Source organism: Schistocerca piceifrons, chromosome 7, assembly GCF_021461385.2.
Source record: "Schistocerca piceifrons isolate TAMUIC-IGC-003096 chromosome 7, iqSchPice1.1, whole genome shotgun sequence".
Classification (NCBI taxonomy): domain Eukaryota; kingdom Metazoa; phylum Arthropoda; class Insecta; order Orthoptera; family Acrididae; genus Schistocerca; species Schistocerca piceifrons.
This window is the reverse complement of record NC_060144.1, coordinates 563,469,934-563,483,097: the sequence shown is the minus strand read 5'-3', so window position 1 is coordinate 563,483,097 and position 13,164 is coordinate 563,469,934.

Sequence of the window (13,164 nt, the reverse complement as noted above, 5' to 3'; positions counted from 1 at the left end):
GCGAGCAGTCACTTCGCAAAAGATCTGGATGGTATATCGAAGAAATGAAAAGCCAGAAATCTGACGATTACAACATTTTAGTGGGTTTCTTCAGATATATGTGGCACACTCTCGTTCATGCTCAACAGGAACACACACATGCGAGAAGTGTGCCGCACCAGAGCCAAATAAATTTGTACGTGTGTGCTCATTCATACACCATTCTAAAAATAAATTTCTTATGATAAGTATCTGTTATGCTGATTAAATATACACGAAAGACCTGATCATTCTTACATTCGTGCTGCTGCGCTCTCACAGAGAGGAAGCGCTGTAACAAATACACTGCTGGAAAAAAAATTAGTATACCTGGAAAAACGTCGATTTTGATCCGATCCCCCCCCCTCCCAAACCCACCCACTGTTACACGTGTGGTGAGGGGTGTAAGAACAAAAAGATACATATTTGTGTCCTTCTAGAGAATGCAATGCATCTACAATTGGAATTATCGAGAGTGGAGGTACATCTGTAATACGAAGCATCCCAGAGTGGTGATGCATACATCCTAAACTTTAATGACACATGTCGTATTGCACAACATGATAAATTCCATATTGGAGGACATGATAACATGTGTCATGTTATACTACATGACATCATGTATCACGTTACTTTTCTTGACACAATGCATTATATTAAATGAGATTGGACTAATACTAACAAGTATAAATGCGCGGGTATATCAAGTAGTTTTGATTCAAATGTCTTTGAAACTGCCGGAGAAATCGAAAAGATAGTTTCCTTCTTTTGCATCCCTAACTCTGTCCAGGAATATTGGCTTTCTTTGTGGTATGATAGGAGCATTTTTCATTCTGGTAATTACATGGCTGAGAATTTTTTGATGATAAATAAACTGTATTACAGACTTTATTATCAAATAGCGTTTGTAACTGTTCATATCTACATTTCTCTTCCTGTTTTTTTATATTATCTACATTATAAGTAAATACATAAACTGCTGTATCAGAAACTATATGCAGCTATTAAAATGACGTGAATGAACCCAGCGAGAGTGAAAATGCTAGTGTTCTGATTTTAAATATTAACGAGAAGCAGTAAAAGTCATGTTTTCATAGTCTGGACTATGCTGAGAAACCTGGAGTTGCATTTCAAGGTTGAATGCACTTTATCCATGCATTCCACACATACATACAAACTCAAGTACCTAAATTCTTCGCAATTTTGCTTACTTCGTAAAAAAGCTGAGTCACGCAAAATAATCTAACACAGTTTTAATTATATAGTGTTCGACTGTCTGCGTAAAAAATAAATGCCTGATAGTTGGAAAATACCATAGGTTTATATGTCGGATGAAGAATGGCTGAAACTCTTGCGGATACTGGATTAAAGTGTTACGGTTCCCCTTAATTATAGGTAATGGGGGCTTTTCGAATATCGCATTGTATCTATCACATTCCGGCACATTTGGACTCTGAAAACTTCACAAGTAGAATCTCCTTGTTTCATCAGACTCGCGTTCCAGACGAAGAGGAAAACAAATGTTACTAGGGATTCGAGCGTATTTGACCACTGTAAGATAACTACTGTCAAAGTATTTCTCAGTTTGCAATTTCGACCACACGATAACCAGTAGCAGAAGTGGGGCAAAATACTTACACTCTGCTATATGATACACATGTTAGATTTCGAGAGTCATATTATGCACTAGCAGAAGAAGAATAAAATTCATATGGAAGTATGTTAAGTTTTCGCTAATTCAAGGATCTCGCCCAGTTACCATCACTGATTGCTCAAAGCAGGATGTGTCGCTCAAAACTGGGCCAGTAGATGCCAGAACTGAATTTTAAAGCAGCAAATTTCTTCACAAAACAAGACTACATATGCTCTTACGCTGTACAACACAACGGCTCATCATTTTCCTGTGATAAGCGTTATTCAGCAAAATTCCCCAAAACCACAAGGAATCCACGTCGGTTCACAGCGTCAGTCTACTGTGGAACGATCTTTCTCGATGCTCAGGGACTTACAAGCGAATGGACAAATTTATGTGCAAGGTGTACAAGGAAGTCGACTGTATAGTGCTCGAGGCGATGTGTAACAACGTCCGTCACATTAGTTGTACTGGTTACCAAGCAAATCGCATACTACAGTGTCAAAACTCAAAACCCAAACAGACTGCCACATGTTAAATACGTTCTGTCACGCAATGCCCTGGGACCAATAGAGGATTTCACACAGTGATATGAGTAAGATAGTAACGGTGACTCCAGAACAAAGAACAGTCACATTATTTGTAGTGTGTGCTCCCTTCTCTGTACATCGTTCCCTTGTCGGTGATGTCATAACTCTCATCAGTTACATCATCATAATTATCAGTGATGTCATTAAGTAACACACCTTTTTTCCCTCCTCCCACCCTACTTCCCGCCAGTCGCAGAATAGTATTAAAAATTAAGCAGCCAATCAAGACCCAAGAAGGCAGAACTAGCTCAGTTGTGCTTTATACCCCTCGCCCTCTCCCCTCCTCCCCCCCCCCCCCCCCAGACAATCACAATGACGCACTAAAATGGTGCGTAAAAATGTGTCAAACTACATCAGTTGTATGTAAGTTAAAGATGTCTCCATTCATATCTTTGGCATAATATTAAAATGATACGTAATAATGGTGTCAATCTACGCTACTTTCGTCAAAGTCGAAGATAATTACATATTGTATTGGCTAACAGCCATCTTTAGCAACTGTAATAAAAGTCTTATTCAGACCTGACGCGTTTCACTTTATTTTAAAGCAGCTTCAGTAGTCACTGTAAAAATATGTCTTTTTTCTCTTACAATTTTGTTTTTTGGTCATTAACAGTTCGCAAGCTTTACTTCTTATTAAACAGTTTTTATTCTGTTCGTTACACACAGTTTTTTGTTGTTTATTTCATTCTTCTTCATCTTCTATGTGTATGTGTTGAGTATTTGTATCTGCACACAGCAGTAACACTGTACTTAACACATTTGCACTTCTGTGCATTATCCTCTCGTAATTTTGCGTGTTTCGTTTTGCTGTTGCGGGACGCGGTCATATATTGTTTGCTTTGATAATGGTGGTAGCGCTCTGTTACTATTTATGTTTTCCGACTAAGAAGAAATAGAGAGAGATAGAGAAAGAGAGAGAGAGAGAGAGAGAGAGAGAGAGAGAGGTGACGCGCGGAGTGGCCGCACGGTTAGAAGCGCCATGTCACGGAATGCGAGGGCCCTCCCGCCGGAGGTTTGAGCCCTCCCTCGGGCATGAGTGTGTGTGTTGTTCTTAGCATAAGTTAGTTCAAGTAGCGTGTAAGTCTAGGGACCGATAACTTCAGCAGTTTGATCCCTTAGGAATTCACACACATTTGAACATTTGAGATAGAGGTGTTTTCCTGTAAAGAACTACTTTTTGTTATTTGTTATTTTCTTTATTTTTATGTATTTCTTTTCTATTATTGCTTTTTCAATTTGGAAGTTTCCTCGTGGGTCTAGGAGACATGTCTTATTGCTGAATCTGACTACTTGCACGTTCTTTTCTATTGTGGTATGGAGGAGGTTTTCTTGATAGAGGTATTCTGCAAATGTTGAATGGCTGGTGCCATATTTCCATGCCCTTTTGTGTTTCTTACATCTTATTTCAAAAGTTTTGCCTGCCTGTATTAGGTGTAGAGCATAACACCTATTACACTGGAGTTGGAAAATGCTCAGGTTCCGCTCACAGACCTGCAGTCTTCGCTCGTGTTTACCAAGGCTAAGTTACCGGGCATTTCGGAAGAAGTGTGGTGCGACTCGTCTATGGGCATTCTGCAGCCTTTGCTCCCACCCACGCTGTGCCAACAGCCTAAACTTCTCTGGTCCTTCACCCTCTTCCTTCCCCATCAACTCTTCTGTCAGAAGAAAGAGCAAGTGCCTCCAAAAGCTTGCAAAAGTCAAACCTTTTTGTGCATGTGTTCTCCTGCTGCTGCTTGCTGAGTAGATTTTTTATCTATCAATTTGAATTAAATTGAATAATTCATACAACAAATTAATCAGTGAATTCCACGCAATAATTCTGAATAAATAAAATTAAAATTTTCAACAAACTGACCAAGTGGTCAGTTTTTGGTAGATCTCCATTTGATCTTCCTTTTATTTAGACATTTCTGTACAGAATTGTTGCTTTGTTCTGCTATTTTAATTACTTGTTTCTTGAGGCCCAAAAAGAATCTGCCCTCAGATATATGAACCACTGATTAAACACAGTACCACTTGACAAACACAACTATAATAAGGAGCTGAATATAATTATTGATAAAGCAAAAAATAATGGACACCAAGAAACGCTAGTAACAAAACTGAACAAAAAATCCATAAAAACATAAAAATAAAAAAACACCACACAATTCCTGAGGCCATGTCACCCACCACAAACAAACTCACCAATACACAGCAAGAGAATGACATAGAAACTTGTGGGGAATGGGTACCTGCAATGGGATAACAGAATAGTGACACAACGTAGAGGAACATTTTCCTCACTGTTTACTGGTAAGCACAAAACGGTATGGTCCCGCAAATGGCATGGAATGGTGGGTTGCACTGCATCTGTATACAGCATCACATGAGAACATGTATCCATGTCTTTATGAATAAAAATTTGTTGTGTCGTGATGGGAGAGGCGTGGACATGAATGCTTTATTCTGCAGGTAGAGTGAGGGGCTCGCCTTATAGTATTTCGGCAAGCGATGCATCAAGGTCATCTTTATGGCAGTATGAATACCCTGGAGAACCCATGGGAGGGCCTGCACCCACGATTCCGAGTGGTACATAACAGCAGCTTTCATCGTCCAATGCCACCGTTCCATTGGACTGGGAGTGGTTGTGTGAAACTGGAGGCATCTGATTAGATGGCATGAGTCATTGGACAGTTGGGATTCGAACTGCCAACGCTGGCCCAGCGTTAAGGAAGCCAAGCAGCCGAATTTGAAAATCCAACTTTTGACGAAAATGTTTGCTACTGTTCTGCTAATACGTCGAAAATGCGGATAGCCTTTACGCATCGTGTCACGCGGTCTTTCATTGACATGATGTAATGGTAACCATGCGATTTGGTAGGTGGCCCTAGAATGCAAATGTGGACGTGCTGGAACGCCCCTATGGAATTAAGAATTTGCTAAACGCCGGCTGTATGCGGCGGCCCACTAAAAAATAACAAAACAAATAACGAAAACAAGTAACAAAAATTACTTTTCAGAAGAAAAACATCTTACTCTCTTTCTATCTCCCTCTTTTGCACACACACACACACACACACACACACACACACACACAGTGACGAAGATAAACATCCCAATCTACACTCCTGGAAATGGAAAAAAGAACACATTGACACCGGTGTGTCAGACCCACCATACTTGCTCCGGACACTGCGAGAGGGCTGTACAAGCAATGATCACACGCACGGCACAGCGGACACACCAGGAACCGCGGTGTTGGCCGTCGAATGGCGCTAGCTGCGCAGCATTTGTGCACCGCCGCCGTCAGTGTCAGCCAGTTTGCCGTGGCATACGGAGCTCCATCGCAGTCTTTAACACTGGTAGCATGCCGCGACAGCGTGGACGTGAACCGTATGTGCAGTTGACGGACTTTGAGCGAGGGTGTATAGTGGGCATGCGGGAGGCCGGGTGGACGTACCGCCGAATTGCTCAACACGTGGGGCGTGAGGTCTCCACAGTACATCGATGTTGTCGCCAGTGGTCGGCGGAAGGTGCACGTGCCCGTCGACCTGGGACCGGACCGCAGCGACGCACGGATGCACGCCAAGACCGTAGGATCCTACGCAGTGCCGTAGGGGACCGCACCGCCACTTCCCAGCAAATTAGGGACACTGTTGCTCCTGGGGTATCGGCGAGGACCATTCGCAACCGTCTCCATGAAGCTGGGCTACGGTCCCGCACACCGTTAGGCCGTCTTCCGCTCACGCCCCAACATCGTGCAGCCCGCCTCCAGTGGTGTCGCGACAGGCGTGAATGGAGAGACGAGTGGAGACGTGTCGTCCTCATCGATGAGAGTCGCTTCTGCCTTGGTGCCAATGATGGTCGTATGCGTGTTTGGCGCCGTGCAGGTGAGCGCCACAATCAGGACTGCATACGACCGAGGCACACAGGGCCAACACCCGGCATCATGGTGTGGTGAGCGATCTCCTACACTGGCCGTACACCACTGGTGATCGTCGAGGGGACACTGAATAGTGCACGGTACATCCAAACCGTCATCGAACCCATCGTTCTACCATTCCTAGACCGGCAAGGGAACTTGCTGTTCCAACAGGACAATGCACGTCCGCATGTATCCCGTGCCACCCAACGTGCTCTAGAAGGTGTAAGTCAACTACCCTGGCCAGCAAGATCTCCGGATCTGTCCCCCATTGAGCATGTTTGGGACTGGATGAAGCGTCGTCTCACGCGGTCTGCACGTCCAGCACGAACGCTGGTCCAACTGAGGCGCCAGGTGGAAATGGCATGGCAAGCCGTTCCACAGGACTACATCCAGCATCTCTACGATCGTGTCCATGGGAGAATAGCAGCCTGCATTGCTGCGAAAGGTGGATATACACTGTACTAGTGCCGACATTGTGCATGCTCTGTTGCCTGTGTCTATGTGCCTGTGGTTCTGTCAGTGTGATCATGTGATGTATCTGACCCCAGGAATGTGTCAATAAAGTTTCCCCTTCCTGGGACAATGAATTCACGGTGTTCTTATTTCAATTTCCAGGAGTGTAGAAAATAATAACACAAAAGTAGCTTAATAAAAATAAATAAAAAAATTTAAAAATGTAATCTTCTCTCTCTCTCTCTCTCTCTCTCTCTCTCTCTCACCCTCCCTCTCTCTCTCTTTCTCTCTCTCTCTCTCTTTTCCTAGTCGGAAAATATAAACACTAACAGAGCGATAGCAGACGCCTCCACCACCATCAAAACAAACAAAATACGAATGCATCCCGCAACAGCAAAACAAACACACAAGATGACGAAAGGACAGTGCACAGAAGTGTAAGTATGTTAAGTACAGTGAAAGTACTGTGTACAAATACAAATACTCAACACATACACACGGAAGACGAAGAAGAATGGAATAAACAACAGAAAACTGCGAGTAACGAAATTAATAACAACTGTTTATAGTAATAAGTAAAGCACGCAAACTGTTAATGATCAAAACAAACAACATTGTAAGAGAAAAAAAACATATTGTTACAATGACCACTGAAGACGCTTTAAAATAAAGCGACATGCGTATCGTCTGAATAAAACTTCTATTACAGCTGTTAAACAGGGCATGTAACCTATAAAACTTGTGTGTCTGCGACCTTGGAAAAAGGAGACCAAAAATAACAAAGAAGACAATATGTCTTCTTGTGCATAGTGCATGCACATGCCTACTTCTGGTGCAATGTTAAATATGATGCTTAAAAATAGATTCAAGTTACATTATTTCTGTGCTCACTGCATACACATACTTTTCCCCAGTGTAATAGTAATATTAAAACCATACATAAAAATGGTGAGAAGTAACACTATTTTCGTGGAAGTAAAAGATATTTATAGACCTCTAACGTAATATTGAGATTATTCGTAGAAATGACTTCAAGCTGTATTATTTTCTTGAAAGTCAAAGATATTTATGTAAGATTGTGTACACAAACGTAACCTGTATTTAATCAGCGTAATATTAGAAATGGTATTTGCATAAAATGGCGTACTGAATTGCGTAACTCATACACACACCATATAATGTTCCAGCTCTGTAAATAATGTAATGCCTCATCAATAAATTTTATTTCACACACGTACGTGCGCACGCGCTTTTGCGTGTGTGTGTGTGTGTGTGTGTGTGTGTGTGTGTGTGTGTGTGTGTGTGCACATAATATTTCCAGATCAATCTCATTATCATCATCATCTCTCTCTCTCTCTCTCTCTCTCTCTCTCACACACACACACACACACACACACACAGTCTGGCTCTCTCTCTCTCTCTCTCTCTCTCACACACACACACACACACACACACACACGCAGTTAAACGGTAAATGGCAAGCAGGAAACAGCAAGTTATACATAGCAAATGGTAAACGGTTAAGTATGGTGATGGTCAGTTAACTGACTACTATTGAGTGGGGCAATGATTAGGTTACAGAATGAGGACCGTTAGCTTGCAAGCTGTTGTGTACAAACAATTCACAGGGAGACTATGTATGATGATGATACGACGTCTCTGACATCAACTAAGGTACTGCGGTGAGGCCTCGTACTTTCATAAAACCTCACCTTGAAGAGTCAGCAAGCAAAACTTTGGTTACTAAACATTAGTTAGTAACTTTTCTAACTTCTTGTTGTTTACCATATTTCCAAGAAACCTGACCTTCAAGGTCCGAGATATCTGACAGATGTGTGTGTCGAATCTCCTGCAACACGGAGCAGACAGGCGGATTTTCCATCTTTGCGAGGGGGGGGGGGGGGAGGGGGGAGCACAAATTTTGTGATGAAACAAGTTTTTTCTCTGTTTACAGTGTGTGTAGTAATTAAACATGTTAAGACGTGCCGAAACCCATCAGCAGCTGCCCTCAGCCTTCAGTGGTAACACAGTGGCCATCTGGACACAGGTCGCTTTCTCTGCCGGCATGATACCCGTCTGGGCTCTATTTCCGGTTCTTCTGTGGATGCACATATGATCCCTCACCCATGAGTCAATGCATGATGCAAAATCCCATGTGGACCGTTTCCAAATCCACGACATGCAACTTCTTGCAGACGTATCTCAATTAATGAATAATCGAATGTAACGTCCGTAAACATTCACCCAGAACGAACGATTAGACAGTTTTTTAAGCATATAATTGGCACACTAAACATAGTTGTTGGTGCAATGCAGAACTTTGAGAAATTATTTTGCATACCTCTTTTTTTTTGCGAAGTAAGATGTGTCGAGTTTGTACGTATGTATGGAATGCATGCATGAAGTGACTTTAACACTGAATTGCAGCTCCAGCACTCCTTACCATTAGTCCAAAACTCTGAACGTAAATCGTTTGCCGCTTCTCATTTCAATTTAAGTTCAGAATACTAGCATTTTCGCTCTGGCAGGATTCGTTAGGCTACTTGAGTATATATCTGTTATACAGTTTATTTATCATAAAAAATTTTCAGCAGTGTGACTACAACTAGTATCAACGTCAGAAAGATCAGATCTTTCGTGTATTTTTAATCTGCATAACAGTACATTTTCGCACTTGCCTCGGAAGTAAATGTGCGTTTTCGCTTTTAATGTAAGGCATGCCATCATTTTTATGTCTCTCGTTGAAACCTTTGAACACTTTGGCAATTTTTTCATTACATTCTATCCAACTCGTGTCAACGGCAGAAGTAGAAAATGTAACAGACAACAGTTTTCTCTAGTGCAGGCGACGTGAAATTCCTGACAACCAGTAGATCACAAGCGAACATCTAGAAACACAGTTCATTCGAGCTCACTTACCGAGAGAATGCTTGGCCGAGAGAAAATTCAGGGTTAAACATCGGCTGTTTCTCCCCAGAGCGGATAACCTGAGGGCATTCATGCTTTTGAGATAACGTTTGTTGGAAATGAGGAAGACGAGGACTCACTTGTCGGAACACGCTTAGTGGGAAAACTTGAGGTTTCCAGACTAGATGAGAATATGCACCTGCAGACTCTGATTCAAAAGAAATTTTGAGGAACCTGACCTGTTTTAGAAACTGGACTCTGAGTAAGCCTGTCAGAAGTGGGTGGAGCCTCCATTATATAAAGTAAGACGTGCACTGGTTTCTCCAGTTGTGATTCTCCAACAGAAAGGGGTTTCCACTCAATGGTAATTCAACATTTTATAGCCGTATAACTCTATGTATTTTCATTAATGCATGTAGCCCTCTAATTAATGCTTTGTATACATCTTGTAGGTCTGAAGATGACCACAGCAGTGGTCGAAACCGGTCACCTTATAAAATAAATTGTGATCAAGACTGTTTTTAATAGTAATTATTTACAATTTTATTGATCACTGCTGTTCCCATAATGCATTCAAAAGTAAGATCGTAGAGATGCTGGATGTAGTCCTGTGGAACGGCTTGCCATGCCATTTCCACCTGGCGCCTCAGTTGGACCAGCGTTCGTGCTGGACGTGCAGACCGCGTGAGACGACGCTTCATCCAGTCCCAAACATGCTCAATGGGGGACAGATCCGGAGATCTTGCTGGCCAGGGTAGTTGACTTACACCTTCTAGAGCACGTTGGGTGGCACGGGATACATGCGGACGTGCATTGTCCTGTTGGAACAGCAAGTTCCCTTGCCGGTCTAGGAATGGTAGAACGATGGGTTCGATGACGGTTTGGATGTACCGTGCAGTATTCAGTGTCCCCTCGACGATCACCAGTGGTGTACGGCCAGTGTAGGAAATCGCTCCCCACACCATGATGCCGGGTGTTGGCCCTGTGTGCCTCGGTCGTATGCAGTCCTGATTGTGGCGCTCACCTGCACGGCGCCAAACACGCATACGACCATCATTGGCACGCCTGTCGCGACACCACTGGAGGCGGGCTGCACGATGTTGGGGCGTGAGCGGAAGACGGCCTAACGGTGTGCGGGACCGTAGCCCAGCTTCATGGAGACGGTTGCGAATGGTCCTCGCCGATACCCCAGGAGCAACAGTGTCCCTAATTTGCTGGGAAGTGGCGGTGCGGTCCCCTACGGCACTGCGTAGGATCCTACGGTCTTGGCGTGCATCCGTGCGTCGCTGCGGTCCGGTCCCAGGTCGACGGGCACGTGCACCTTCCGCCGACCACTGGCGACAACATCGATGTACTGTGGAGACCTCACGCCCCACGTGTTGAGCAATTCGGCGGTACGTCCACCCGGCCTCCCGCATGCCCACTATACGCCCTCGCTCAAAGTCCGTCAACTGCACATACGGTTCACGTCCACGCTGTCGCAGCATGCTACCAGTGTTAAAGACTGCGATGGAGGTCCGTATGCCACGGCAAACTGGCTGACACTGACGGCGGCGGTGCACAAATGCTGCGCAGCTAGCGCCATTCGACGGCCAACACCGCGGTTCCTGGTGTGTCCGCTGTGCCGTGCGTGTGATCATTGCTTGTACAGCCCTCTCGCAGTGTCCGGAGCAAGTATGGTGGGTCTGACACACCGGTGTCAATGTGTTCTTTTTTCCATTTCCAGGAGTGTATATATATATATATATATATTGTGCAGAATGTCTTCTCTGCTCGAGGCTGCAAGCTGCAGTTGGGTTACAAGCAGCAACTGACTGCGAAAATTCCACAAAACTGAAGCACAGAGGTGTGTGCTCCACTTATCCAGTTCCAACTCCTTGAGCGACACGATGCAAGACGTGGACTTGCCTGTCGGAACGCGCGTGGTGGGGGGTATCTCGAGATTCCGGGAAAGGCCATGCCCAGGCACTGACTTAGCTGGAATTCACATTCGAGAAAATAAATTACAGGAAATCGCCTCTCCCTAAGTTGTAGGGAGCCGGAGGGTATGAAAGCAGAACTTCTTACTAGTGGAAGGCATTCGTGTTACATCTTCGCAGCTGTCATCATTTGGAGAGAGCAGAATAGTTTACCCGAAATTAGACAAGTGTGGCAAAGAAATTTAATTCTTCTTTCTTATGCAGTCTATCATTCAAACGTTTGTTATATATGTTTCATGTTTATGCATGCAATTTCTAAGATACATGGCATGCTGTACTTCTGACCGCCTACTTTGGCTACACTTTTAGGATAGTTGTCAATGTTATGAATAAGAAAACAAATGTTCTTATTAATTTATCCAGGTTAATTTTAAATGTGTTACTTAAATTTGCATCCAAATCATGTAATTCTATCTTCAGCCAGTAATTTGACAAAAACAAAGTGTTATCGAGTCTAATACATATCTAATTTTTTTTCCTATAAATTATCTCTTCTATGGCCTTAACAGTTAGCTGTGTTCCTTATTGCAATTCTTCTGGCTAAGACGCATCAAAATTTTAATTTTGCTTTCTATTTCCTGCACAATAATATTTTTAAGGCATTCCACATTCTCTTGGTTGTAAGAGGGTTAATGGCTAGTGGGTACCAGATAGTGGGTAATGGATAAAGGGCAATGGGTACATCGTGCCATTTACCATTCACTTGTTCCTCAGTTTACCCATTCTATTCCCCAGTTCCTGACACCCCCCCTGACAGGGTGAGTTGCTGAGTCTGCTGTAACTTGATACGCAGTAATGTCACCAAAAATTGCCAATATCTTGGATCTTTAGTATAAGTAACTTCAATAACTGCAAGTGATTATTATTTCTTTAGTTGTGAGAAGTGTCAACATTGCTTCCTCCAAAGTGTGAAAGAAATCTCAGCTATTTGTGTGTGTGTGTGTGTGTGTGTTATTTTATGTTGATCAATAGTTCGTTTAGGGTGTTAAACAGTGTTTTCTCACAAAGATTCCAAAGAGACATACAAAAACTACGAAAAAAACATCAAATATACACTCGCCCAAAGTCAGATAATAAGAACAATCCAAAAGAATCCTAGGGCACCCATACTCAATAGTTTACCAAAGATTCACAAGCCTGCTACTCCATTGAGACCTTGATCCATTTCACGACTGCGCCAGCATATCATTTAGCCAGACACATGGACATGTTTCTACAGAAACACTACTCTACCACATACAACAGAACCTTTGCAAAAAGTAATGACCCAATCAAAAAAACCGAAGATATGAATATACACAACACAGCTACACTACTCTCATTTGAATCATAGCAATTTACACCTACATACCAACTGCAGAAACAATCAAAAAGATTGAAAGACAACTAAGACAGACAAACATTATGGCAGAAACACAGACACTAGAAGTCTCAGCTATTCTGAAAGTAATCACAGGGCAAAATTATTTCAGATTTAAAGATTCTACATCCAACAGGAATGACTCTCCATGGGGTCACCCATTAAGTGGCCTGCTGGCCAGCATCTTCACTAATTGCATTTAAAACAAAATCTTTGAAGGGGTAATGAAACCAAAACGGCACAAAGTAATACACTAGTACTGCTGTGTTGATAAGACAGTTTACTTAACAAATGAAATCCATTACCAGATAGTA